Source organism: Leucoraja erinacea, chromosome 31 (genome assembly GCF_028641065.1).
Source record: "Leucoraja erinacea ecotype New England chromosome 31, Leri_hhj_1, whole genome shotgun sequence".
Lineage (NCBI taxonomy): Eukaryota > Metazoa > Chordata > Chondrichthyes > Rajiformes > Rajidae > Leucoraja > Leucoraja erinaceus.
Genome location: NC_073407.1, coordinates 11,322,659 through 11,349,180, shown reverse-complemented (window position 1 = coordinate 11,349,180; position 26,522 = coordinate 11,322,659). Strand labels below are relative to the sequence as shown.

Below are 26,522 nucleotides of genomic sequence, written 5' to 3'. Positions count from 1 at the left end.
TCTAGAGTCTGATCTAAACTCTACATTGTAATCATGTTTAGTGTTTCTGCTGATTGGGTAGCATGCAACAAAAAAGCTTTTCACTGTACCTCGGTAAACGTGGCAACAAACTGAACTAAACTAAACCAAGCTAAGTTTCCTCTATAAAAAAAGAGAAAAAGAACTGCAAACTCAAACTGAACCCTGAGGTCAAGGTCACTTCCGCATCAGCGGTTGTGTTCCGCTGCTTGAGTTCTGGAGCTGCTGTAAATGCAGAGCTGAGGCCGAGATTGTTTCCTTAAAGACCAATATTAAATCTTTGTCTGTTTGCTAATCATCGAACATATCCTTCAGAATGCCCCATTGAAGTCCACTGTCTGGCAACGATTTGTCAGGGCTGATAAATATGCTCTTAATTCTACAAAAGACTTAATTTATTCACGAGCTGCCTACTTCGAGCATTGCTATGACAACAGTAAGAGCAGAAGCCCTCAATGCATAGCTCAGTCCCAGGTGGAACCGCACTGGTGTATGTGCACGGATACATTCCCTATCTATGCCATTCTCTGTCTGTCATGTTGTCTGGCAATAGGGACACAATACATTATTAATAAATGCGTCTTTCCACCCAGGCTGTAAGAGTTTTGTTTAGAGATACCGCGCGGAAACAGGCCCTTCGGCCCACCGAGTCCGTGCCGACCAGCGATCACCCCGTACACCAGCACTATCACACACGCTAGGGACAATTTACAGTCTTTACTGAAGACAATTAACCTACAAACCCGCACCTCTTTGGAGTGTGAGTAGAGGCCCGGGGAAAACACACACGTTCACAGGTGGAATGTACAAACTCGGTACAGTCTGCACCCGAGGTCAGGATCGAACCCGGGTCTCTGGCGCTATAAGGCAGCAACTCTACCGCTGCACCATTGTGCCGTGTATTGAGGTGTACAAGATCACGAGGAAGCACAGATGAAGTGAACGCTCACAGTCTTTATCCCCAGGATAGAGGGCATAGGCTTGAGGTGAGAGAGGAGAGGTTGAACAGGGAGCTCGGGGGAAACTCTTTCACTCAGAGGGTAGTTCGGATCTGGAATGAGCTGTCAGTGGAAGCTACAGAAACAATTACGGCTTTCAAAGGACATTTGGAGAGAAATATAGATAGGGGAAAAGTTTAAAGAAGATTTATGGGGCAAGTTTCTTTACAGAGAGAGGGGTATGGGTCATGTGCAGGCAGAGGAGATCAGTTTATCATAGAAACACGGAAAATAGGTGCAGTAGTAGGCCATTCGGCCCTTCACCGCCATTCAATATGATCATGGCTGATCATCCAACTCAGTATCCTGTACCTGCCTTCTCTCCATACCCCCTGATCCCTTTAGCCACAAGGGCCACATCTAACTCCCTCTTAAATATAGCCAATGAACTGGCCTCAGCTACCTTCTGTGGCAGAGAATTCCACAGATTCCCCACTCTCTGTGTGAAAAATGTTTTCCTCATCTCGGTCCTAGAAGATTTCCCCCTTATCCTTAATGTGACCCCTTGTTCTGGACTTCCCCAACATCGGGAACAATCTTCCTGCATCTAGCCTGTCCAACCCCTTAAGAATTTTGTAAGTTTCTATAAGATCCCCCCTCAATCATCTAAATTCGAGGCATCGTGTTCGGCACAGACATTGTGGGCCGAAGGGCCTCTTCCTGTGCTGTACAGTTCTGTGTTCAATAAGATTCACTTGGGCGGTGGTTGATGATCACATGATGTGGAGGGCAAGCGGAAAAACACAATAGGGATCAAACCCAGGATTAAAGTGTTCCTCGTCTAATCTTGGAAGTGCTGGCAATAAAAGCAGGTTTGTTTCCATGCCAACAGGCTCCCCACTAATCTGGTGCAAGGTGAGAGGCGAGGTTGTGGTTATTGTTCAAGTGGAAGATTCCCAAGGTCAGGAGTTGCTGGGCCGAGCTCTGAGATTAGAGTGCCGCACTCACATGCCGTCCTTGCAATCCAAGGTTAGACGTTGCACAGGAGCCTGCACCCAGAGTCATACAGCCTGGAAACAGGCCCTTCGGCCCACACCAGCCAACATGTCCCTGCTACACTAGTCCCAGGGTCATGCTACACTCGTCCCACTAGTACATGGATAGGACAGGTTTGGAGGGATATGGGCCAAATGCCCGCATTTGGCCCATATCCCTCCAAACCTGTCCTATCCATGTACCTGTCTAACTTTTTCTTAAACGTTAGGATAGCCCCAGCCTCAACTACCTCCTCTGACAGCTCGCTCCACACACCCACCACCATTTTTGTGAAAAAGTTACCCCTCAGATTCCTATTAAATCTTTTCCCCTTCACCGTAAACCTGTGTTCCTTGGTCACTGCTTTAGCTTTTGAAGATCCCATTTGCATTTCCAGAAGATAAATCGTTATTTTCATCTTACTTTCTTGTGAACTGACTTCAGTTACTGGAACTCCCATTGAGCAGCATGCAACATAGAAGATCCACAGCTAATCACCCGTCTCTCTCTCTCTCTCTCTCTCTCTTTCCCTCTCTCTCTCCCCACTGCGTGCTGGCTACAGTTCTGTGTTAGACTGGACTAGATCCAGATGTTTCTTTCATTGAAACATGGGATCTCGGTGCATGGCCAACATTTAGAGAGGCATAGAATCTTACAACGCGGAAACAGACCCTTCGGCCCAACTTGCCCACACCAGCCAACATGTCCCATCGACACGTCCCATCTGCCTGCGACTGGCATTTATTTAGAGTCTAGAGATACAGGGTGGATACATGCCCTTCGTCCCACCGAATCCACGCCGACCATCGATCACTAGTTCTATGTTATCCCACTTTGTGCATCCTACATCCTGAGGGGCAATTTACAGAAGACAATTAACTTACAAATCTGTACTTCTTTGGAGGGTGGGGGGGAAACGGGAGCACCCGGAGGAAACCAATGTGATCAAAGGGAGACACAAAAATCTGGAGCTACTTAGCAGGACAGACTGGAGAGAAGAAATGGGTGACGTTTCGGGTCGAGACCCTTCTTCAGACTCGTAGGGGGAATGGACAAACTCCATGCAGACTGCACCCCGAGGTCAGGATTGACCCTGGGTCTCTGGCGCTGTGAGGAGGCAGCCCTGCCGCTGTGCCACTGTGCTGCCCGCTAACTTAAAGTTGAAACATCCTTTCAAAAGGTGGGGGGGGGGGGGGGGTGAGCTGGCCTTCTTGAACTGACTGTAGTCAGAGGGATACAGATGGTGGTGTGGGGGGGGGGGAGAGAGAGTCCAGGAGTCAGACGCGGTGACAATATTTCAAGCACAAGATGATGTGTAAGCTTCGAGGGGAACCTCCGAGCTGTTCAGCAGGTGAAAACTTTCTGCTTAACATTCAATCTGCATGGAATAACAAAATCACTGATTAAACAGATGAATGCTCCCTTGATGCCATTAAGCTGGAAAGAGTGGTGGGAAGATTCACGGGGACGTTGCCAGGATTCGAGGCCCTGAGCTGGACATGACATTCTCTCTCCCACAATGCTGAGAGGAGACTGCAAGAAGCAATCAGCATGTGGTCATTTTACTCTTGCGATTTACATGAAAATTAGCTTCTACTTGAATAGAACACAAAGTGCTGGAGTAACGCAGCAGGTCAGGCAGCATCTCTGGAGGACATGGATAGGTGAGGTTTCAGGTCAGGACCATACTTCAACTATTTGTGATTCAAACTCAGGAGGGCTGTCATGGAGGGCTCTATTTATCAGTGCAGTTTGATGTGAAGAGAACACTTCATATTATTTTGCACAATTACAGTTACCTAGTAATTTATTATGTTACAATTATTATATATGTATCTGCGTGTTGCTGCATTTATGGGCCTGTAACGCTGCAGCAAGTAAGGATTTCATCGTTCAGTTGCCGCTACATATGAACATTTTATACTCTTGACCATCGCAAGGGAAAACTACAACTGATTTCAGACTGGCACAGTGGCACAGCTGGTAGGGTTGCTGCCTCACAGCACCAGAGACCTCAGGTGTTGTCCGTGTGGAGTTTGCATGCTCTCCCTGTGACCGCGTGAGTTTCCTCCGGGTGCTCCGGTTTCCTCCCACATCCCAAAGACGTGCGGTTTGCAAGTTAATCGGCCTCTGTAAGTTTGTCCCTAGTGTGTAGGGAACGGATAGGAAAGTGGGATAACAGAGAACTAATATGAATGGATGATCGATGGTCGGCATGGACCCGGTGGGCTGAAGGGCCTGTTTCCATGCTGTGCCTGTCGATCAATTTTTCTGTGTGAGACTGACATTGATAGTTGCTAACGGGTACAATGTGTTTCTTTTGTTGTAGAAACAAGGGCCCCATCCAGAAACGTCACCTACCCATGTACCCCAGACATTCTGCCTGGACTACTGAGGTGCTCCAGCACTTTGTGTCCCTTTTGAACAATGTGTTTCTACTTGAATTTGTCAGGAAACAGAATTTACAACAGGTGTTCTTCCGCGCACTACTTTCCCCTTCGGATACACGCACCCTCCGAGTTCTCCCGCCCAGCGCTGCCTTGTAGGGGGGCTTTGATCTTTGACTAACAACCCACAAACTCGAGCAGGGCTGGCGCGAGTGGCGCACATTAAGGCATCTGGCAAAATCTAGCAGGACTTTCGCAGGTAGTTTTCCATTAGCAGAGAGTGCTCCCAACAGCGAGATTACCACATTTAAAAGTGGTTTCACATCCACAATATCTAAAGCGTCGACTGAAGTGCATAACATAAATTGGGTTTCAATAATGCAGGCGTGCAGGAGTCATCAGATTACTGTCTGGGTTGTGTCTAATTCTGGCCTGCCTGTATTCTTCCTGCAGCTGATGGGAAACCAGCTGGTGGTGTGTGGTGGTGTGGGCGTCCACCTGCAGGTTCCAGGTACGTACACACTTTACCTGTCTAGCCCAGCTGTGTGCATGCATGCATGCAGTATTTTTAAACACAACTTTAATCAAATAGGTGAAGTGAAGGTAAGGAGCAAAAGATATTACCCGAAGGATATTACTACTAACCTGAGGGCTAACTTTTTCCACACAAAGGCTGGAGGGTGTACGGAACAGGCTGCCAGGGGAGGTAGTTAACAATAACATTTAGGCAGGCACATGGATACGACAGATTTAGAGGGATATATGGGCATGCAGGTGGGACTAAAGTGGATGGCACATGTTGGTCAGTGTGAGCAAGTTGGGCCGAAGGGCCTGTTTCCATGCTGTACGACTATAGTTCCAATGGATTTACACTGTCAATATTGTTAAACCACAATTCGGAACGGCTCAAGAATGCTCACACCACTTTTCACTTCTTTATTTGACCTCCCGCAGCGAGAGGGAATGCCACCGAGACTGCGTTCATGATGGCCCCGTGTATAGTTCATTTTAGAGATACCGCCTGGAAACGGGCCCTTCAGCCCACTGAGTTCATTCACACCGACCATCAGTCACCTGTTCACACAGAAGATAGGCACAAAATGCTGGAGCAAATCACTGGATCAGGCAGCAAAATGAACAGGTGACGTTTCTGATCAAGACTCTTCTTCAGTCTGAAGAAGGGTCCTGACCTGATACGTTGCCTACCTATTCTCACTAGAGACGCTGCCTGACCTGCTGAGCATTTTGTGTCTTTCATTGGTATAAACCAGCCTCTGCAGTTCATTTTTATTCCACCCGTTCACACTAGTTCCAATGTTATCCCACTTTCTCATCCACTCCTAGGGCAAATTACAGAGGGCCAATTAATCTACAAATCCGCTCGTCTTTGCTTGTTTGTGAGAGGAAACCGGAGCACCCGGAGAAAACCCACGCAGTCACAGGGAGAACATGCAAACTCCGTACAAACAACACCCATAGTCAGGATCGAACCTGGAACTCTACCGCTGTGCCACTGTGCCATCCTGATCTGATGTTCAGTTTACAGTTGAAATAAACCAGAACATGTGGCTATAAACGATTTTTACTTCTGATTAATCCTCCTGACTTTGTCTTCTTTATGTCTTGACCCAGTTTGTTTTTAAACTGTAAAGTATAATCTATTGCACAGTGTGTAATATTTTGCAGCCAAAGTTTCCAAGAACTCCTCGACTTGCTTGCTCTGGAGTTGACAAACTGCGTTGAAAGCAGTCACCTTTAGAACTGGCAGAAAGCCAGTGCAGAGGTAGACAGGCTAAGAGTTTTGAAATACTCTAAGTAGAACCAGCTTCATGTCTGATGGATGTTCTGTTTGTTATTTATCCTTGGTCCTCTCAGCACCTCCACATCTGGAGGACAGAGCTCCAGATGTGGTGGTGAGCATACACTTACAAGAAGGTTATTTCCCATGGAGTACAGAGCACCAGAAACATCTTTGTTTCTCTTGCACCGAGCAAAGAAGCTCTTGAATATGACGTAACACTACTCTCAGCAATTACGATCTTCCATGGACTGTCTTTGGTTGTCTGGTTGTACCGGGTAACCTACCTGGTAACCGGTAAAGTAATTGTAGCTTCCACCTCCAGCTTCCCACTCCACCCTGGTGCAGTGGTAGAGTTGTTGCCTCCTTACAGCGCCAGAGACCCCGGTTCGATCCTGACTACTGGTGTTGTCTGGCCGGAGTTTGCACGTTCTCCCCGTGACCGTGTGGGTTTTCTCCGGGTGCTCCGGTTCCCTCCAACAATCCAAAAACGAGCAGGTTTGTAGGTTAAATGGTTTCGGTAAAATTGTGAATTGCCCCTAGTACGTAGTACTAGTGTAGGTAGTACAGTACTCGCACCGTCAGCCCAGTGCTCTCTACACTGCCACAGTGGTACACAGCTGCATTAGTGATGGTATTAATGATGCCCCTAGTAGTACTGGTGTATTGGGTGATCGCTGGTCGGCATTGACTCGGTGGGCCGAACGGCCTGTTTCCACGCTGTATCTGTAAAGTCTAAAGTCTAAGAAGGAACTGCAGATGCTGGAAAATCGAGGGTAGACAAAAATGCTGGAGAAACTCAGCAGGTGCAGCAGCATCTATGGAGCGAAGGAAATAGGCAACGTTTCGGGCCAAAACCCTTCTTCAGACAGATGTAGGGTGGGGGAGGCGGGAAGATGAAAGGAAGAGGAAGAGCCAGAGGGCTGAGGGAGAGCTGAGAAGGGGAGGAGACAGCAAGGGCTACAGGAAATTGGAGAAGTCAATGTTCATGCCGCTAGGGTACAGACTGCCCAAGCGGAATATGAGGTGCTGCTCCTCCAATTCCAGTGGTGTTCGCTTTGGCCATGGAGGAGACCCAGGACAGAAAGGTTGGATTTGGAATGGGAGGGGGGGACAGTCTAAAGTCTAAATTCTTTGCTGCTCTTGCACAGAACCACCTTGAACACCACACAGCACAACCCTCAGCCATTACAATCTTCTATGGACTGTGTCCTTGGGTGCTGCACGGGCTTTGGTTTTGCACTATTCTGGTTACTTGCATTGCAGTTGTTAATTTATTGCCTTTCTGATTTTTATGCATTAACTGTGTGTGTTCTCGTGTTTACAAGCCTGTGAAGTTGCAGCAAGTAAGAATCTAATAGTTCCGTTGTTGCTACATATGACAGGTAAAAACTCGACAAGACATTGGGGTCTGCATGGAAAAGCTGAGACTGGAAGGAAAGTAGAATGTTTGCTGGTGTTCAGGGGAGGGGGAAGGTGGTCTTTGGCTCGGACTATCTTTGATCGGACTTTACTGGCTTTACTTTCCACTAAACGTTATTCCCTTTTCCTGTATCTGTACACTGTGGACGGCTCGAATGCAATCATGTATTGTCTTTCCCCTGACTGGTTAGCACACAACAAGAGCTTTTCACTGTACCTCGGTACACGTGACAATAAACAAAACTGAACAGAGTTGGGCCGAAGGGCCTGTTTCCATGCTGTATGAGTCTATGGGCTGCCCTGGCAGCGTCAGCTCAGTGTTCTCTACACCTCCACTGTGGTATGTGGCTGCATTAATGACGGCAGAGTCATTTCAAGGATACTTCTGTCTTCTCACCTCTCCCACATTGTGGGAGGTTGCTCACAGGCAAATCTCAGCATTTTGTTCTTGTTCCAGTGACATCAATGTTTGGAAGTTCTTGGCAGACGGGGAAAGGCTGTTTCCAGAAATAATGGATTTTAATCTTGTTTCTAGTAAGTGCTTATACATAAATCCTAAAACATCTGTGAATGTGTGTGTGTGTGTGTGTGTGTCTTGGGAGATACATGGGCTGTCCACAGACAACACAGTAGCCTGCTCGCGTACATCTTGAATGTCTCCGTGACTTGCTGAGTTTTGGGGATTTGACATTTCCCTTTCTGCGTGTGGATAGATTCCAGCCAGGCTGATTTATCTGGGCCGCTCGAGGGACGACCAGCCAATGTGGAAAGATCGGCAGCAGGAAGCAGCTTAACTGAGCCGTGAATCTGCTTACGGTTCTGCTAAACGGTGACACAAACGAGACACATGAAGCAGGCTGTGTCCAACACACACACAAAGCGGAAGATGCAACTGCCTACACCAAGCAAGCTTGCCCAATTGCCCACAACACCAAGTGCTGGAGGTGTGCTGCATCCCTGGAGCACCAGTAAATAACCAGTAAACAGGTTCTGCTCATGAAGGACGTAGAGTTAAAAGAGTTGCACTCACAACAGTGTCTGTGAAGAATTATAACAAGGACCAGAAGATGCCGGGTCAAGGAAGACACAAAGTGCTGGAGTAACTCAATGGGTCAGGAAGCCTCTCTGGAGAACATGGATAGGTGATATTTGGGGTCAGGACCCTTCTTCAGACTGATTGTGATAATAAGGGGGAAAATCTGGGAGAGTGTTTGGGGCTCAGTCTGAAGAAGGGTCTCGATCCGAAACGTCACCTATCCAGAGATGCTGCCTGACCCACTGAATTACTCCAGCACTTTGTGTCCTTTTGTGTAAACCAGCATCTGCAGTTTCTCGTTCCTACTGTGAAATGTAAAGCTGGAGGGAGGGATGTGGGTGGAAGGGGATTGGTGTGTAGGGAACTGAGGAGGAATAAAGGGGAAATACGTAACTCGGGGATGGTAGGTGAGCGTGCAGATTCATCCTGTGTTTACGCCACCTCTCTCCCTCTGGTCAAACCACTAAATGGTGATTATCAAAGTTCCACAGAGATGCTGATAAGTTGCTGACGTGTCGCAAATTAAATAAATTAGCTGGTGCACTTCAGCCACTGATCTGTCTAATCTTACACCCGCTCCTCTGGGCCCAGCGATGCCTCAGTAGATCCCGCACTGCTGGACAAAACCTCATTACTGCAGTGATTAGCAATCAACATTCTGTACACTAATTAAAGTAATAGGTGGAGAAAGACTTCAGATTACTTCCAGGAGATTGGAGTGATTAATTTTATTTTGTGTGTGTGTGTGTGTGTGGGGGGGAGGGAGGGGAGGGGGGATCTTGCTTTTCTTGGGGTCACGGTTCCTTGTTGTCCCGGCTGTTTTATAAAGGGCGCTGCAATGCCATGGTGCTTGCAGCGGTTCACCGTTCCCCACGGCAACGGGCCCTGAAACGGGAGGAGGCTCCCCTCCCTCTGCGGCAATGGTTCACGTTGCACAGACTGGTTGGGAACAGCCTTCAGACCAGCCAGCGGCGTCATGATGGTCAACCTGGGCCTGGACTGAACTCCCCCCCCCCAGCTCGCAGCTCGCATTATCGGCCCGAGCTGGGTGCAGGAGAGCGCTGGGCTACTGCCACCTTTGCCCACACAGGGGTCACCTGCACCCCATTCCTCCTTTCCCCTTCCTCCCCTCTGTATTGCCTGGGCTACGCAGTAGGGCCAGGACCACAGCAGTCTAAGGGGTGAGGGTGGGGTGGGGTGGGTGGGGGTGGGGTGGGGGGTGGATGGGGTGAGGGTGTGGAGTGGGGAGTAGATGGGGTGGGGGGCATGGATGGGGTGAAGGGTGTGAATGAGGTGGGGGGGGGCGAGGGGAGGGGGTGATGGGACAGATGGGGCGAGAGTGAGAAGGGATGGGGATAAGGGGGGGGATGTGGATGGGGTGGGGGTGGGATTGGGGAATAAGGGGTGGATGAGATGTGGGATGAGGGGGCCTGACACCCAGGATGGGAGGGTGAGAGTGTAGGGGTCGAGAGATGGGAGAGGCGTGAGGGTGAGGTTGGCTTTAGACCCTGTATGGAAAGCCAGGTGGATGCCAGCAACCATGCAGAGAGCTGGAGTCGTGGGCACTGGGGCAGGGTTTGCTGCTGGACGTGACCTTGCGCGGGCTGCTACAGCAATGCGCTCAACACCACGACCTGGGACGCTGTTGCTTGAACAGCAGCTCTCCTTCCCTCTATGGCCCTCCCATATTGAAGCCAGGGAGTTTGCATAAGTGTGTGGAGAGCACCTTGGCAGAGCTGAGCCTGTCGTGAGGCGTGTGGCTGCCGAGACAGCTTTGAACCCCGCGCTGAGTTTTGGAGACAACATTTGTGAGAAGGAACTGCAGATGCTGGTTCAAACCAAAGATAGACACAAAAAGCTGGAGGTCGGGCAGCATCTCTGGAGAAAAGGTACAGGTGACATTTTGGGTCGAGACCAGGCTGGAGCCATCAACTCACCTGGATTCCAGGTCCTGTTTCAGACCGCTAGTCTGGAGAAGAATCTCGACCCGAAACGTCACCTATTCCTTTTCTCCAGAGATGCTGTCTGACCGGCTGCGTTACTCCAGCTTTTTGTGTCTGTCCACTGTGTCTACAGAGCTCATCGCTGTCCTCCTTGCTGTGGGTGGGTGTGGAAGGGTGTTTACCAGGCAATATCTCATCCCAGAGGCAGAGTTCCCCACCACAGTGACAGGATTACAACGGGCCTGGTGTTCCTATAAATCAGGTGAACGCCGCTGCCACTGAATCCGGTATCAACAACAGCTGTCAGCAGCCTCTCACTCTGCACTTCAACACGGATCCATTACAAGCACAAGGGTGGAAAGATGGCGGTGCTGCCTTACAGCGCCAGAGACCCCGATTCCATCCTGACTTCTGGTGATGTCTGTAACGAGTTTTACGTTCTCTGCGTGGATTTTCCCCGGGATCCCTGGTTTCCTCCCACCCTTCGAAGACACGCAGGTTTGTAGGTTAATTGGCTTGGGTAAAATTGTAAATAATCCTTGGTGTGTAGGGTCGTGTCAGAGTGTGGGGTGATCGCTGGTCGGTGTAGACTCGGTGGGCCAAAGGGCCCGTTTCCGTGCTGTATCGCTAAAGCCTAGAGCACAAGCTTAGAGTCACTAGGACACACAGCATTGATCAGGCACTTTCCTGAGGACCATGAGGAACTCACGTGACTCAGTGAACTCACATTATTTTCTCCCCACATTTCTATCAACTCCCCGAGAATCCACATAATACGGGCAATTTACGGGGGCCAATTAACCTAACAGCCCGCTCGTCTTTGGGATGTGGGAGGAAACTGGAGCACCCAGAGGAAACTCACACGGTCACAGGGAGGACGTGCAAACTCTACGCAGACAGTTCACCCGTGGTCAGGATCAAATCCGGGTCTCTGGGGCTGTGCGGCAGCAACTACCAACTATGCCACTGTGCTGCCCTTCTGCAAGGCTTGCAGTGTATAAATCAACCACTGCTTCTCCTAAGGTACAATTGTAGCTGCACTTCTAAAAGGGTTGTGTTGGCTGAAAACCCTTTGGGGCTTCCTGCGGTTGTTCACAAGTTACGGGAGTAGAATTATGCCATTCGGCCCATCGAGTCTACTCTGCCATTCAATCGTGGCTGATCTCTGCCTCCTAATTCCATTTTCCTGCCTTCTCCCCATAACCCTTGACATCCTTTCTAATCAAGAATTTGTCTATCTCTGCCATTAAAAAAAATCCACTGACTTGTCCTCCACAGCCCTCTGTGGCAATGAGTTCAACAGATTAACAACTACCCTCTGACTAAAGAAGATCCTCCTCACCTCCTTTCTAAAAGAGCGGCCTTTAATTCTGAGGCTATGGCCTCTGGTCTTCGACTCTCCCACCAGTGGAAACATCCTTTCCACATCTACTCTATTCATTATTCTGTAAGTTTAAATGAGGTCCCCCCCTCAACCTTCTAAACTCAGCGAGTAGAGGCCCAGTGCCGTCGAGCGTTCTTCTACAAAGTTCCTGTAAAATTGCAAGACTTTCTTTCCTGCGATGCCAATAGCTGAACAAATCCTCGGCCTGTTCTCGGCCTCTCGAGTGATGTGGTTTAAAATGGCTGCAGCCTCTTCCATTGAAGGGAAGCGAGCAGATAACATGCCACGTTGGAGCACCGACTCTAGAGTGAATGCAGCTGGATCGCGCCACTGCCCAAAGCTTTCTCCACAGCGAGCCCACGCTAGGTTACACAGTGGGCACTGTCAAAGGCATAAAGACTGCAAGCCAAACACGAATCCCTCCAAATGTCACACACTTAACAGTATTCATTTACTCAGATTTCCCTGAATAGCAACCACTCGCAAGAACAAAAGCTTTCAAAGCAAGCTGTCCTTAAGTTGCGCGTTGGATGCGAGCTGCTTTTGGCCTGTATTACAGAGCGGGTCTATGTCACTGTTTCAATGCGACTGCAGTCCAGGGCACATCCTGTGGACGTTACAAACAGCTCAGTGTTCACTGGTCCCTTTGCTCAAGAGGAATGCGGCATGCAGTTCATTCAACGATCACAAAGATAGTCCTTTCAAAGACCCGGCTACAACATACAATTGACAGTGGTCTCCACTACAGAGTGCCAGCTGACTGCGAAGGTTAGATATAGACGCAAGGAACTGCTGGTGCTGGTTTGTAAAGAAAGAGACACAAGATGCTGGAGTAACTCAGCGGGTCAGGCAACATCTCTGGAGCACATGGACAGGCGATATTTCGGGTTGGGACCCTTCTTCAGACTGTTTGTGGTGTTTCAGGTCATGACTGATTGTAGTAGGGGGCAGAGAGCTGGAAGAGAGGCGGGGGCAAAGCCTGGTGAGTGATAGTTGGATACAGGAGAGTTGGGCTTGATGGCCAGATGGGTGGACAAAGGCCAGAGGTGAAAAGACAACAGTTAGCGAGATCTCCCATAGCCAGTCCCCCACCTCTCTCCCACTTTTCCACCCCCTACTGCAATCAGTCTGAAGAATGGTCCCAACCCCAAACGTCGCCTGTCCATGTCATGTTCTCCAGAGATGCTGCCTGACGCGCTGAGTTACTGCAGCACTTTGTGTCACTGCCAAGCCCAGCTCATTGATCAGAGCGAGATTGGGTGGTGCAACCCACCTGGCAGGCCCTTCAATTGGCAAAGAGTGACACGGGAGTGACTCAACCTCAGAAGATCCCTGAGTAGAGCAGAACTTACAAATGGAAAAGATTGAAAACGTACAACAAAAACGTCTCTCCCCAATTGTCTCAGCAACGCCCAGGGATGGAGCAGGCTCCTTCACTGGGGCAACCTGTTCTCCCCAGCCACTCTTCAAACTGTGTTGGTGCCTCTCCCAACAATGGCCTCTAAAGCTGTAAGGACACAGGTAGATAGGGTGGTCAAAAAGGCTTTTGGCACATTGGCCTTCATCAGTCGGCGTATTGAGGTTATATAAAGACATTGTTGGCAAGGACTCGTACGGCCCCGAATGCCCTTCCACCTGGTCTCATGCCCCCCGACTGCACAGAGGCATCCTTGTCGTGGATGCGAGTCCCAGCTCCCCTCATTCCCCCGCTATGTCTGCTTTTCATCTGGGCGGACAGCACATCTGGGCTCGCGTATTTAGGTTAGTGTAAGTCCGGGAACCGAGTTAAAAATAAAATGAAAAGCAGAATGATTCCTCAGCAGCAATGGCCCTGGCAGTGTGTATCTGCAGAGTGACGGTAGTTTGGCACCCCTGCCACCAAGCCCGGCATCCGGAGCAGGCCCACGCAATTACAGGAGAACCACCGGAGTGGTGCAGTCATTAACGTCGTGACTCACAAAGTCATACAGCACGGAAACAGGTCCCTACAGCCCAACATGTCCACGACAACCAAGATACCCCGTTCAAGCTACTCCCACCTGCCCATGCCTGGCCAATACTCCCTCTTCACCGTTCCTATCCATGTACCTGCTTCAGCAGCTCGTTCCATACACACACCCCCAGTGACAAAGTTGCCCCTCGTGCTCCCGTTCAGTCTTTCCCCTCTCACCTTAAACCTATGTACTCTGGTTCTTGATTCCCCTACTCAGGATAATAGACTCTGTGCATTCACCCTATCTATTCCCCTCATGGTTTTATACACCTCAATATGGTCGTCCCTATGCCTCCAGCGCTCCAAGAATGAATGTCCTAGCCTGCCCAACCTCTCCCAATAGCTCAGGCCCTCGAGTCCCGGCAACATCCTTGTAAATCTTCTTGGCACTCTGCGCTCATGGAAATGTTCGTAAATACAAAGACATTTGCAGCTTCTCATTCTTGAATAACACCCAATGAGGGAGAAGGCAGAGTGAGGGAGGGGAGAGTGAGAAGAGGGGTGAGTACAGGTGAGGTGAGGGGCAGAAGGGGAGGGATGAGAAATGGGGGATAGAGGTGAGGGTGAGGGAGAGTGATGGGGAAGGGTGAGCGGTGGGGGTGATTTCTCCAACCAACGCGGGAGTGTGGTACCATGCAATCCTGGTAAGATTGGTCGCAGGGCACATGGAGTAAAGTCCTACCTCCCACAAAGAAGAGTAATAAACCTATGCTCATCAATCCGGGATTCTTCCCAACATCAGAGTCCCCGCTGGCTGGCACGAACGTCAATAGCACGCATGTGAAGGGATTAGCAGCAGGTAGACACTGCAGTCAGGTGACATTTTGGGTCGGACCCCTATTCCTTTTCCCCAGAGATGCTGCCTGACCCGCTGAGTTGCTCCAGCATTTTGTGTCTCTCTTTGGTGTAAACCAGCAACTGCAGTTCCTTCTTACACACTGGGGTTCCAACACTGAGTTTTCGCTGGATGCCGAGTTATTCTCGGGTTTCACTCGGGCTGAACCCATTATTCCTCACAGTCCCCGACTCTCAGTGAGGGAGCATGGCCCGTCTGTGGAAGGGTAGCCAGCAGCATCAACCCTCCTTGGCTCCAGCAGACTCTAACCTTTTGATTTCTTGATCTCTCAAATATCACAGCGGAAATATAATCTACGCAACCGCATACAGCAGCAGGTCACGCTGTTGATCCGAGAGTTGCTGGAACATTGATTTGACATGAATAACTTGAGCGAATATTACATCCTTCTTTTATTCAAGGGGAAGGGGAATAAGGGGTAGGCCATTCAGGACTGCGATGAGGAAAAACGTTTTCACCCAGGGAGTTGCGAATCTGTGGAATTCTCTGCCACAGAAGGCAGTGGAGGCCAATTCACTGGATGTTTTCAAGAGGGAGTTAGATTTAGCTCTTAGGGCTAACGGAATCAAGAGATATGGGGAAAAAGCAGGAATGGGGTACTTTGGATGATCAGCCACGATCATATTGAATGGCAGTGCAGGCTCGAAGGGCTGAATGGCCTACTCCTGCACCTATTTTCTATGTTTCTATGTTTCCAGAGAATTACATATGCCAGTCTTGCTCCCTCAAAATACAGAGGTCATGTTATCAGTTTTCTATTGCAATTCAAGTGATTTTTATTTTACTTTGCGAAGTTGCTCGACCAGAGATTTTCTCGAGATCCTTCAGGTCACTTTTGATCTGAGCGTCTAAGCCCCCTATCTTTCCTGCCACATGTTTCCAGGGGCAATCAAGTGCACAGTGTAATATTAACCATCTGATTTCACTTGCAATAAAAAAAATCAAACAGGACTTCATAATCCCTGCAGGACGGTGTGCCAGGCACTTTGATGTCACGATCCACTCTGCAAATGGGACAAGTCGCTTGTTCCCGGGGTTCATTTGAAGGTCAAATCCTAAAGCAAATCCCCTTCCAAAATTACTTCATTTTGCCCTGAGGTTTCAGATACAGATGTGTTCGATGCACGGGGGGGGGGGGGGGGGAAGCATCGCTGTATTAGAAAGGCTGGTCGTACCCTCAGCAACCCAATCGATCTAAACCACCAGGCAAGTGTGCACTTAATAGCAGAACTCCACGGGAAGGATTTAGAATGAAAAGCTGCTCTTCAGTCCTCTATCAAAGTGACAAAGGACTCAAGAGAAGTGATGAGATTAGCCACCAAATTCAAGTGTTGCTGTCAAATCCATGTCAGGCATTATGCTTCAAACGTACTCTGTCCCGGTGCCAGGGGCTTGTCTCCATTCACAGTGCAGTGTACGCACACGGTAACAGCGAGGATGGCAATCCCTGTTAAGGCACCGCTCCAAACTGAAGCAAAAGCAGAATAAGCTGGAAGAAGTACAGTAAACCCACACAATAATGGACTTATAGAGTCGTGGAGACAGACAGCGTTGAAACAAGCCCTTCGGCCCTGCTTGCCCACACCGACCAACATGTCCCATCTACACTAGTCCCACCTGCCTACATTTGGCCCATATCACTCTAAACCTATCCAATCCATGTAGCTGTCTAAATTTTTATTAAACGTTGTAATAGTACCTGCCTCAAATACCCATGGATACTCGTTCCACTTCCCCACCACCTTACTAGTTCCACTGTCCGCACCCTTGTTCCCTTTGTTATCACTTCTTCCCCAAGCCAACAATGGGCCATTATGGGCTCCACCCTTCCTTGGTCATCAGTTACTGCCCTCCCCCATCCCCCACCCACTCCCACTCCAAAGAAGGGTCCCGACCTGAAACGTCACCTATCCTTTTTCTCCAGAGATGCTGCCGAGCCCGCTGGGTTACTCCAGCACTCTGTGTCCAGCCTCTGTATCTGCGTTGAGTTGCACTATTACTCACTCTCTGCTGAAATCCCTTGGTGAACTGTGCGCAGCCCGCTGTTTAATCAAAACCACCCGCTTGCTGTTTGGTTTGAGTCTGGTCGGTTCCACTTGTGTTTGGACAGCTTCCACATTTCCTCATCCAGCACAGAGCTCGGCCCCAGCGCTGCTAAACCAAAATACATCGCACTTCTGACAGGAAAATTATCTTCACTCCACTGTTACTGTGACGGTCCCCAGCTGCTTGCAAGCACATGAAGCTTGTCTTTCTCTCATACAGATCACACTGAGTGTACACACACCCTCACACACATTACACACACACACATACACACCACCCCACACGCATACACACACACATGCACACACTCCCCACACTCTCACACCCTCACACACATACACATGCACACATCCACTCGCACATATCCACTCTCACACATATACACACTCACACATACACACATACACCACACTCTCACACATATACACACTCACACATATACACACTCACACTCACATATACACACACATACCCTACACACAGCCTCACACAAACAAACACGCACACACATACCCCTTCACACACACCCTCACATACATACACACACCCACATACACACACCCACATGCACACACATACATACATACACAGACCCACATACATACACAGACCTACATACATACACCCACATACATACACAGACCCACATACATACACACACCCACATGCATACACACACCCACATACATACACACACACGCACACATATCCACATACCCTTACACACACGTTTGGCAGTGTCCACTTGTGGACGATGAGTTGTGGATGGTGAGTGTAAGTTGCCGCCTGCCTCTGTACGTGGGTTGCTGCTGTGTTGTTTCAGAGCCCCCACATTCCCACTATCCCCGCGGAACTCTCTCCCGTTATAACCAAACAACAGTATCTCGGGAATCAGCAGCAGTTTTGCCCTTTGAAGCTGCGTTGGTGATAACCTTTTGACTTGTTCGTTTAACTAACACGGTCCTTGCAGAGTAAATTTTAACAGCATGTCCGCCTGCCAGTTCTGTGCCTGACAGGGTTGGTTGTGCCTGAGTGTACAGTCGCATCAGAGTATAACTGGGTGAGATACACAGTGGAGCATTTAAACCCCACGGGACAAAGCCTTGGTCACTTGGTCCCAGCCCCCTCCCTGTCTGTCGTTCACCTCTCACTGTCTGTCTGTCTGTCTGTGGACCGAGGGAATTCTGTGTCAAAGCAACCCCTCCGTTGCCCAAGGCAGGCCGGCTTTCATGAAACATAACCTCTCCCTCCCTTCCCTTCCGCTTAATCAGGTGCCTGTTCAGTGTTACAAGCTGCTTGGCTGCGCTGCCACCAGCTGGGAACAAAGACAAAGGAGCTTTTCGCAGCCGGCACATGGAACGTGTTTCATTATATAGTGCGTGTGAGTGTGCGTGTGCGTGTGAGTGTGTGTGCGTGTTTACTGGAAAGTGGCAAGGTGGCGAGGCACCAGCCCGCTCTCCTGTCAAGCCTCTCGTCGTGATCCGATCCAGAGGAGGGGGAGCACAGTCCTTACTGCTGGACGGGTGGGATTCAACCCAACACCATCAATGAAGAAGGACCACAAAATGCTGGAGTAACTCAGCAGGGTCAGACCATCATGCAAACCAACCCACCTTCCGTTGAGGAATGCTGCCGACCTGAAACGTCACCCATTCATTCTCTCCAGAGATGCTGCCTGTCCCACTGTTACTCCAGCTTTTTTGTGTCTATCTACCTTCCATTGACTTCAGCTGCACTTCACGTTGCCTCGGCAAGGCCACCAGCACGGTTGATCAGTATGGGAGTCAGGGGTTATGGAGAGAAGGCAGGAGAATGTAGTTAGGAGGGAGAGATGGATCAGCCATGATTGAATGGCGGAGTAATCTTGATGGGCAGAATGGCCTAATTCTGCTCCTCTCACATGACATGAGCATAATCAAGGATCTGTCTCACCCCAGTCACTCTCTCTTCTCGCCTCCCCATCCGGCTAAGAAGTACAGAAGTTGAAAATACACACCTCCACATTCAGGGACAGTTTCTTCCCAGCTGTTATCAGGCAACTGAACCGCCCTCTCACCAGCTAGAGCGCTCCCATCCACCTCATTAGAGACCTTTGAACCGGACCTCATTGGACTTTATTGGACTTCAATGTTATATTATTGCACTAAACGTTGTATCTCTTATCTGTTATCTGTGCACTGTGGGAATCTTGATTACATTCATGTGTAATCTATTCTTTGAAAGGGTAGCAGACAAATAGAAGCTGCATGTGACATTAATAAACAAAACTAAACTTAACGTTTCGGGTCAGAACCCCTTTTCAGACCGCTGAGTTACTCCAACATTTTGTGTCTATCTTTGGTATAAACCAGCGTCTGAGGAAGGGTCCCGACCTGAAACGTCACCCGTCCTTATTCCCCCAGAGATGCTGCCTGACCCGCTGAGTTACTCCAGCATTTTGTGTCTATATTTGGTATAAACCAGGGTCTGCAGTCTTGCGTTTCTAAATCTGCAGTTACTTGTTGCCATCAATTAAAATGTTTCTCTATTGCTGCTCCGTACGCTTTGAATGGTTTCGAGGTACTAAAGTGCTTACACATTTACAATTTATGACTGCTGGAGCTGTTGGGAGACTGTTCTTGGAAGGGGAGTTAATAGGGGATTATGTCATGGTGTACGTACATCGCGGAGAGAGATCGGGCTGATATGCTGCTGCTCCTGACTGTCTCTCTGTGCAAGTGCGGCAGGCTCTGATGAAGATTATACTTCCCAGAGATTGCATTGAAAGAGTCGAGAGGGTTTAATTATCATATGTGATGAAACAAGACAATGAAGACAATTCTTACTTGCAGCTTTACATCAGGTCTGCGACTACTCATAAATAGCACGATGAAACAAACCATACCCAATATCAGTGTGGAATAAAAAAAACTAAAGCCCTAAATCCACATGCAACCGAGACAGTTCATAGTTCGAAGTTGAGTTGGTGTTTGTAGTGTTCAAGAGCCTGGTGGTTGTTGGGAAGAGGCTGTTCCTGCACCTGGAGCTCACTGTTTTCAGACTCCTGTACCTTCTTCCCGAGGATAGGAGCTAAATTTGAGCGTGGCCTGGGTGGTGTGAGTTCTTGATGATGCTGGCTGCCTTTCTGAGGGAGCCCCTCCTATAGGTCCCTGTGAAGGTGGGGAGGTGAGTACGTGTGATGGACCGGGCAGTGTTCACCCACCTGTGTTCAATGCACACTATGCCTCACTGGCCCTCAAAGTTAGTTTCCACATTGTTAGCGCATCATTCTGAACACTGGCACTAAGTGATTAACATCACCGACGGCGTAGTAGTGCAGCAGGTAGTGCCGCTGAGCTCCAACAACTTTGATTAGTACCGATGTCAGAGGTTATGGGGAGAAGGCAGGAGAATGGGGTTAGGAGGGAGAGATAGACCAGCCATGATTGAATGGCGGAGTAGACTTAATAGGCCGAATGGCCTAATTCTGCTCCTGTCACTTAGGATCTTATGATCTTATGAACCCCCACCCCAGGTTCGATCCTGACGTCAGGTGCTCCCGGCACATTCTCCCTGTGACCGCGTGGGTTTCCCCTGGGTGCGCCGGTTTCCAGCCACGTCCCAAAGACATGCCGGTTAAATGACTGGTGTTACTTGTCCAGGCGGATAGCAAAATATTCCAAATGGAGTTGATGGGCAGGGAAGGGGGAATTATTTGCTGGGGCTCAGGGAAATAAAGAAAGGGTTCCCCTTACCCCTCATCACCTTCCACCTACATTCCTTCCTCTGGCTTCACATTTTCACTCCTCTTCTCTCCTTATCTCTTTATCACACAAGGTTTTCGCCTTTTCATCCCTGGACTTTGGCCGAACCATCTGCCGATCAAAAGCCCACTCGTCCGTATCTGTCAGTCGGGAACACGTCGCCCAGAACAAGTAGGGACCCGGTGTGTGGGGGAGCGCCGAGAACAAAGGGGGGGCCATTGCGTGAGAATAAAGTACTAATCAAACAATCAACCTATCCATGTTCTCAGAGATGCTGCCTGACCTGCTGAGTTACTCCGGCACTGTGTGACATTTCTTGTACAACATCATCTGCGGCTCCTTGCATCTCAAGTTTAGAAGGATGAGGGGATATCTTATAGAAACATATACAATTATAAAAGGACTGGACAAGCTAGATGCAGAAAAATGTTCCCAATGTTGGGCGAGTCCAGAACCAGGGGCCACAGTCTTAGAATAGAGGGGAGGTCATTTAAGACTGAGGTGAGAAAAAAACTTTTTCACCCAGAGAGTTGTGAATTTATGGAATTCCCTGCCACAGAGGGCAGTGGAGGCCAAGTCACTGGATGGATTTAAGAGAGAGTTAGATACAGCTCCAGGGGCTAGTGGAGTCAAGGGATATGGGGAGAAGGCAGGCACGGGTTATTGATAGAGGATGATCAGCCATGATCACAATGAATGGCGGTGCTGGCTCGAGGGGCCGAATGGCCTCTTCCTGCACCTATTTTCTATGTTTCTATTACAAAGAAAGGGGGGTAGGGGGGGGGGGGGGGGGGGGGGGGGGGGGGGGGGGGGGGGGGGGGGTGAGCAGCCCAGCTGAAAGCCAGCACACACCCCATGGGAATTCTATGAATAATCCTAACTGAGCCAGAATTCTATCCGAGATTTAACTGCAGCTCTGTTTTAAAATACTTCAGATAAAACTGGATCCCATCAAGCAAGAGTAGACAGGAAACAGTTGCAGAGGGGGGGAAAAAAACATAGATTAAGTTCAAGCAGAGATTTTGTCAATTTAAATAGCATTTGCTATTTTTAAGCTTGAAGTGTGACTGTTTAATAGGCACTCCCAGCACCTCAATGGCCAGACCCACACTTGCAAACAATGCAGACTTGTTTCTCAGACATGTTTGTACAAAATTAACTACAAACTTGGCCAACGTTCAATACAACACAACTGACCGTGACCATACACATAATGGCTCATTAACTGATTAATAATCCTTTACCGTCATAGAGTGATAACAGCGGGGAAACACGCCCTTCGGCCCACATTGTCCACACCGACCAACATGCCCCATCTACACTAGTCCCACCTGCCTGCGCTTGGTCCATATCCTTCTAAACCTGTACTATCCACGTGCTTGTCCAAATGTCTCTTAAAAATGTGAGTATAGTATCTGCCTCTACTACCTCCTCTGGCAGTTCTTTCCATTTACCTATCACCCTTTGTGTAAAAAAGTTACCCCTCAGTTTCCTATTAAATCTTTATCCCTCACTATAAACCTATGTACTCTGGTCGTCGATTCCTCTACTCTGGGCAAAAGATTCTATGCATTTATTCAATCTATTTCTATCTATTACAACAACAGCAAAGGTTCAGATTAATTCTTGACATACAATGTGGACAAAAAGATCACTCCACGTCTCTTCAGAAAGATAAAATCAGATGGTCATAAGTGATAGGAGCAGATTTAGGCCATTCAGGCCATCAAGTCTACTCCGCCATTCAATCATGGCTGACTTATAGTACCTCTCCCCCCCTAACCCCATTCTCCTGTCTTCTCCCCATAATCCCTGACACCCGTACTAATCACAAATCCATCTCTGCCTTAAAAATATCCATTGACTTGGCCTCCTCAGCCTTCTATGGCAAATAATTCCACAGATTCACCAACCTGTGACAAAATAGATTCCTCCTCATCTCCTTCTTAAACGAACTTCCTTTCATTCTGAGGCTATGACTTCTGGTCCTAGACTCTCCCACTAGTGGAAACATCCTCTCCACGTCCACTCTATCCAAGTCTTTCACTATTCACTAAGTTTCAATGATGTCTCCCCTCATCCTTCGAAACTCCAGCGAGTACAGGCCCAGTGCCGCCAAACGCTCATCATATGTTAACCCAGTCATTCCTGGCATCGTTCTTGTAAAAGATGACAGGGGATAGAGCCTTCTCTGTTGCTGCTCCGGCACTCTGGAACACCCTGCCGTTGCACATCAGACAGGCCCCCTCACTGTCCATCTTCAAATCCAGTGTTAAAACGCATTTGTACTCCCTGGCTTTTGACCATGCCTGAGGCTTTGCTTCTGTTTGTGGTGTTTTTGATGTTTCTTTATTTTACATGTCTTTTTACATTACTATTTCTTTTGATTGTTATTTTTGGTGTGTATTAACTTTTTTGTCAATGATTAGTGATGTACAGCACTTTGTTGCAGCTATGTTTGTTTTTAAAGTGCTCTATAAATAAAATTATTATTATTATTATTATTATTATCTAATTCCTACGTGGATACATCTGCCGGGAGAAGAGGTTATTAATTGACCTTACAATGTTGTGGGATGCTTGAAACGTGGGGAAGTTGGAAAATAGTCTATTCTATTCCTACGAAGGGTCCCAACCCGAAACATCACCTGCCCATTTCCCTCCACGGATGCTGCCAGACTTGCTGGGTTTCTCCAGCACTTTGATTCTAGCATATGTGCTCTTGTGCACTTGAATAAGGTGGAAAAGAAGATAGACACAAAATGCTGGAGTATCTCAGCGGGTCAGACAGCATCTCTGGAGAAAAAGAATAGGTGATGTTTCGAGACGAGACCCTTCTTCAGACTGTTGGGAACGATCTGTTTAAGCAGATAAGAGTATGAGAATATGTTAAATTATGAGAGGCATGGATAGGGTAGACAGTCAGAACCATTTTCCCCAGGATGGAAATATCAAATACCAGGGGGCATTAGTTTAAGGTGAGAGTGGTGCAGTTTAAAGTGAGCGGGATAAGCTTTGTTTACACAGTGGGTGGAAGTGTGTTGCCCTGATGGTGGAGGGTGATGCAAGAGTGACTTTCAAAGTCCAAAGATAGTGATATTCCACCGGCATCCATAGTTCAATAAACAGTATGTCTTATTGCAGGAGTCAAAGGTTAAAGCCACTCTGTTTTAGTGTGATGCTGTTTCATAATTGTTATTTTAGTATGCAATGAGAAAGAAACAGGGGGAGGGGAATTAGAACCAAATAAGGCAGAAGAAAAATAAAAGCAAATGGATTGGATCAAGAGAGAGAAAAAGATGGTGAAGTAAATAGAACTGAAATCAAAGGTTAAAATGTTGATTTTGAAATCTCTAAAATGCTTGTGTTTCTGCCTGAAGGAAATGGACAGGATGTCACTCAGCTTCATCAGCTATACTGGTGATGCCAAACCTCACATGGCTGGTCTGACGTCACTTGGCTGGATCAGGGTGGTCTATCTTTATCCTGTATTCCCCAGGCTAGCTGGACCCACCCTTGCCTCGTCTTTCCCCATCTAATCCATCTTTGTCTGGCCATACACATATACACACATTATATATGTATGTGTGTGTGTGTGGTGTGTGTGTGTATGTATGTATATATGTATATTATATTTACACACACACACACACACACACACACACATATATATAGGAAGGAACTGCAAATGTTGATTTAAATCAAAGAGAGACACAAAAAGCTGGAGTAACTCAGTGGGCCAGGCAGCATCTCTGGGGAGACGGAATGGGTAACGTTTCGAATCGCGACCCAAAACATCACCCAGAGATGCTGCCCGACCTGCTTAGTTACTCCAGTACTTTGTGTCTTTTCCATTCTTTTTAAGCTGTCCCTATTCTGGGCCCGAGAGGTCGATTACATTAATGTTTACACCGAGCTTATTTAACGTGAGATACGGCTAATTCATGAAAACTAGCAGAGTTGAAGAGTGAGGGGGTGTTTCCGCGAGGGGCGCGGCACATTGAGCAGAACACCTGGACATATGTGATTCATGCCTCTGCTCATCCCAGAGCTCACCAACCACCTCATCTGTCTGTGACCCTGAGGCAGTCTCCGGGGATCGAGGGAGGTTGGCGGCCACTCTGGCCTGAGGGTTCTGGGGTGGGACTGACGGGGATCAAGATTCACTGCCTCCTGCACCAACAAGGCAGGGGACGTCAGGCTGGGCAGGTGAGTGCTTGCGTCACTTGCCAGATGCTCGGACAACAGCTGTTATCTAATCTGTTGATCACAATCTCGCCGCTAACCCTCTGGTATTTTTCCGCCAGGAGCAAGCCAGTTTCGCAAAATGAATGCGTCTGATGAGGCTCAGAAGAAGGAATGTCTTACGGCCTCACGTTTGGCACACTATATCCACGCCATTCAAAGAACATAGAACAGTACAGCACAGGAACAAGCCCTTCCACTCACAGTGTCTGTGTCAAACATGACGCCAAGTTAATATCCTCAGCCTGCAAGCGATCCTTGACGCTCCATATCCCTGATGCCGACCAACTCTTACCCGCCTTCACATATTCCATATCCCCCCATTCCTTGCACTTCCATGTGCCGAAGCAAAAGTCTCTGGAACACCATTATCGTTTCTGTCTCAACCACCAACCCAGCAGCAAGTTCCAGGCACTCACCATCCCCCATGTAAAATATTGCCCTGCACATCTCCTTCAATCTTTCACCCTCTCACCTGAAATCTATGCCCTCGAGTCTTTGTTATTTCCATCCTAGGAAAAAGGTTCTGGCTGTCTACCATCTCTATGCCTTTTATAACTTAATATACTCCTATTGGAGGGGTGGGGGAGGGGGTTGGGGGAAACTTTTTCTGAACTCTTACAATTTTTTTCCGTATCGTATCTCCGTCCGCATTGTGGCCTAACATCGAGGAGTTGCCGACCTTTGCTGGAGTCCGACCGGGAGCTCCACTTCAGGAGCCTGCGGGCTTAACATCGTGGAGCCCGCAATGCCTTTGCCAGGGATCGCCGTCTGAGCTCCACCATGTGAGCCTGCAGACTTTAACATCGCAGAGCTCGCGGTCTCTGGTTAGAGACCGACTTTGGGAACCGCAGGAGCTTCGACCGCCCCGCCGCGGGAGAGAAATGTGGTAGGAAGATTAGACTTGATAGCCTTCCATCACAGTGGGGAATGTGGGGAATCCTCTGTGGTGGATGTTTATGTTAACTTTTATGTAGTTGCGTATCTTGTTGGTTTTTTAGTATGGCTGTATGGTAATTTGCATATCACGGTACCTTAATTGGTACATGTGACAATAAAAGCCCTTTGAAACGGAACTATTTTGCATTAATATTGTTCTTGTTTATTTATTGAACTTTTATTTGTGTTTGTTTTACTACGTTATCTATCGAAGTACTGCATTTGCTGCAGTAAGAACTGCAGTAAGAACTCTCGGTACATACTGTATTTTAATTAAACACTCTTGTCTCTTGCCAGATGGAGCACCTCCTCCCAATGTCATCCCACAGAACATGCCTAAACTCCAGTATCCTCCATCAAGCCTTTCCAGATGATCACAGTGTACAAGCAGCAGGGAGAGGTGTGGGAGGAATGGTGATAGGCCAACAAATATAGGAATGCAGTATGTTCTCATCATTCAGGTTGCAAATACGGCATTCTGCAAGACAAAACGGATGTACCAACTGACCACAAAATGTTCAACTGTGACTCAGTGGTCTCATTCTACACAGAAAGATTTTAGTTCAGAGAATTTAGTTTAGAGATACAGCATGGAAACAGGCCCAAAGATAGACACTAAATGCTGGAGTAACTCAGTGGGACAGGCAGCATCTCTGGAGAGAAGGAATGGGTAACGTTTCGGGTCGAGACTCTTCCTCAGATTCTGAAGAATCTGAAAGACTCAAAATCTGAAGAAGGG

The 26,522-nt window shown here is 48.4% G+C and overlaps 1 protein-coding gene and 1 long non-coding RNA gene across 2 annotated transcripts in view; one reads left to right on the top strand and one right to left on the bottom strand.

Moving 5' to 3' along the window:
* Positions 1-26,522, bottom strand: part of LOC129711912 (multiple epidermal growth factor-like domains protein 9) — a 149,917-nt gene that overhangs the window by 62,089 nt on the left and 61,306 nt on the right. The gene's annotated exons all lie outside the window — the stretch shown is intronic.
* On the top strand, positions 4,579-8,852 carry LOC129711913 (uncharacterized). The gene is made up of 3 exons (XR_008725952.1): positions 4,579-4,889; positions 8,056-8,132; positions 8,312-8,852. It is a non-coding gene; the product is annotated as an uncharacterized LOC129711913 (long non-coding RNA).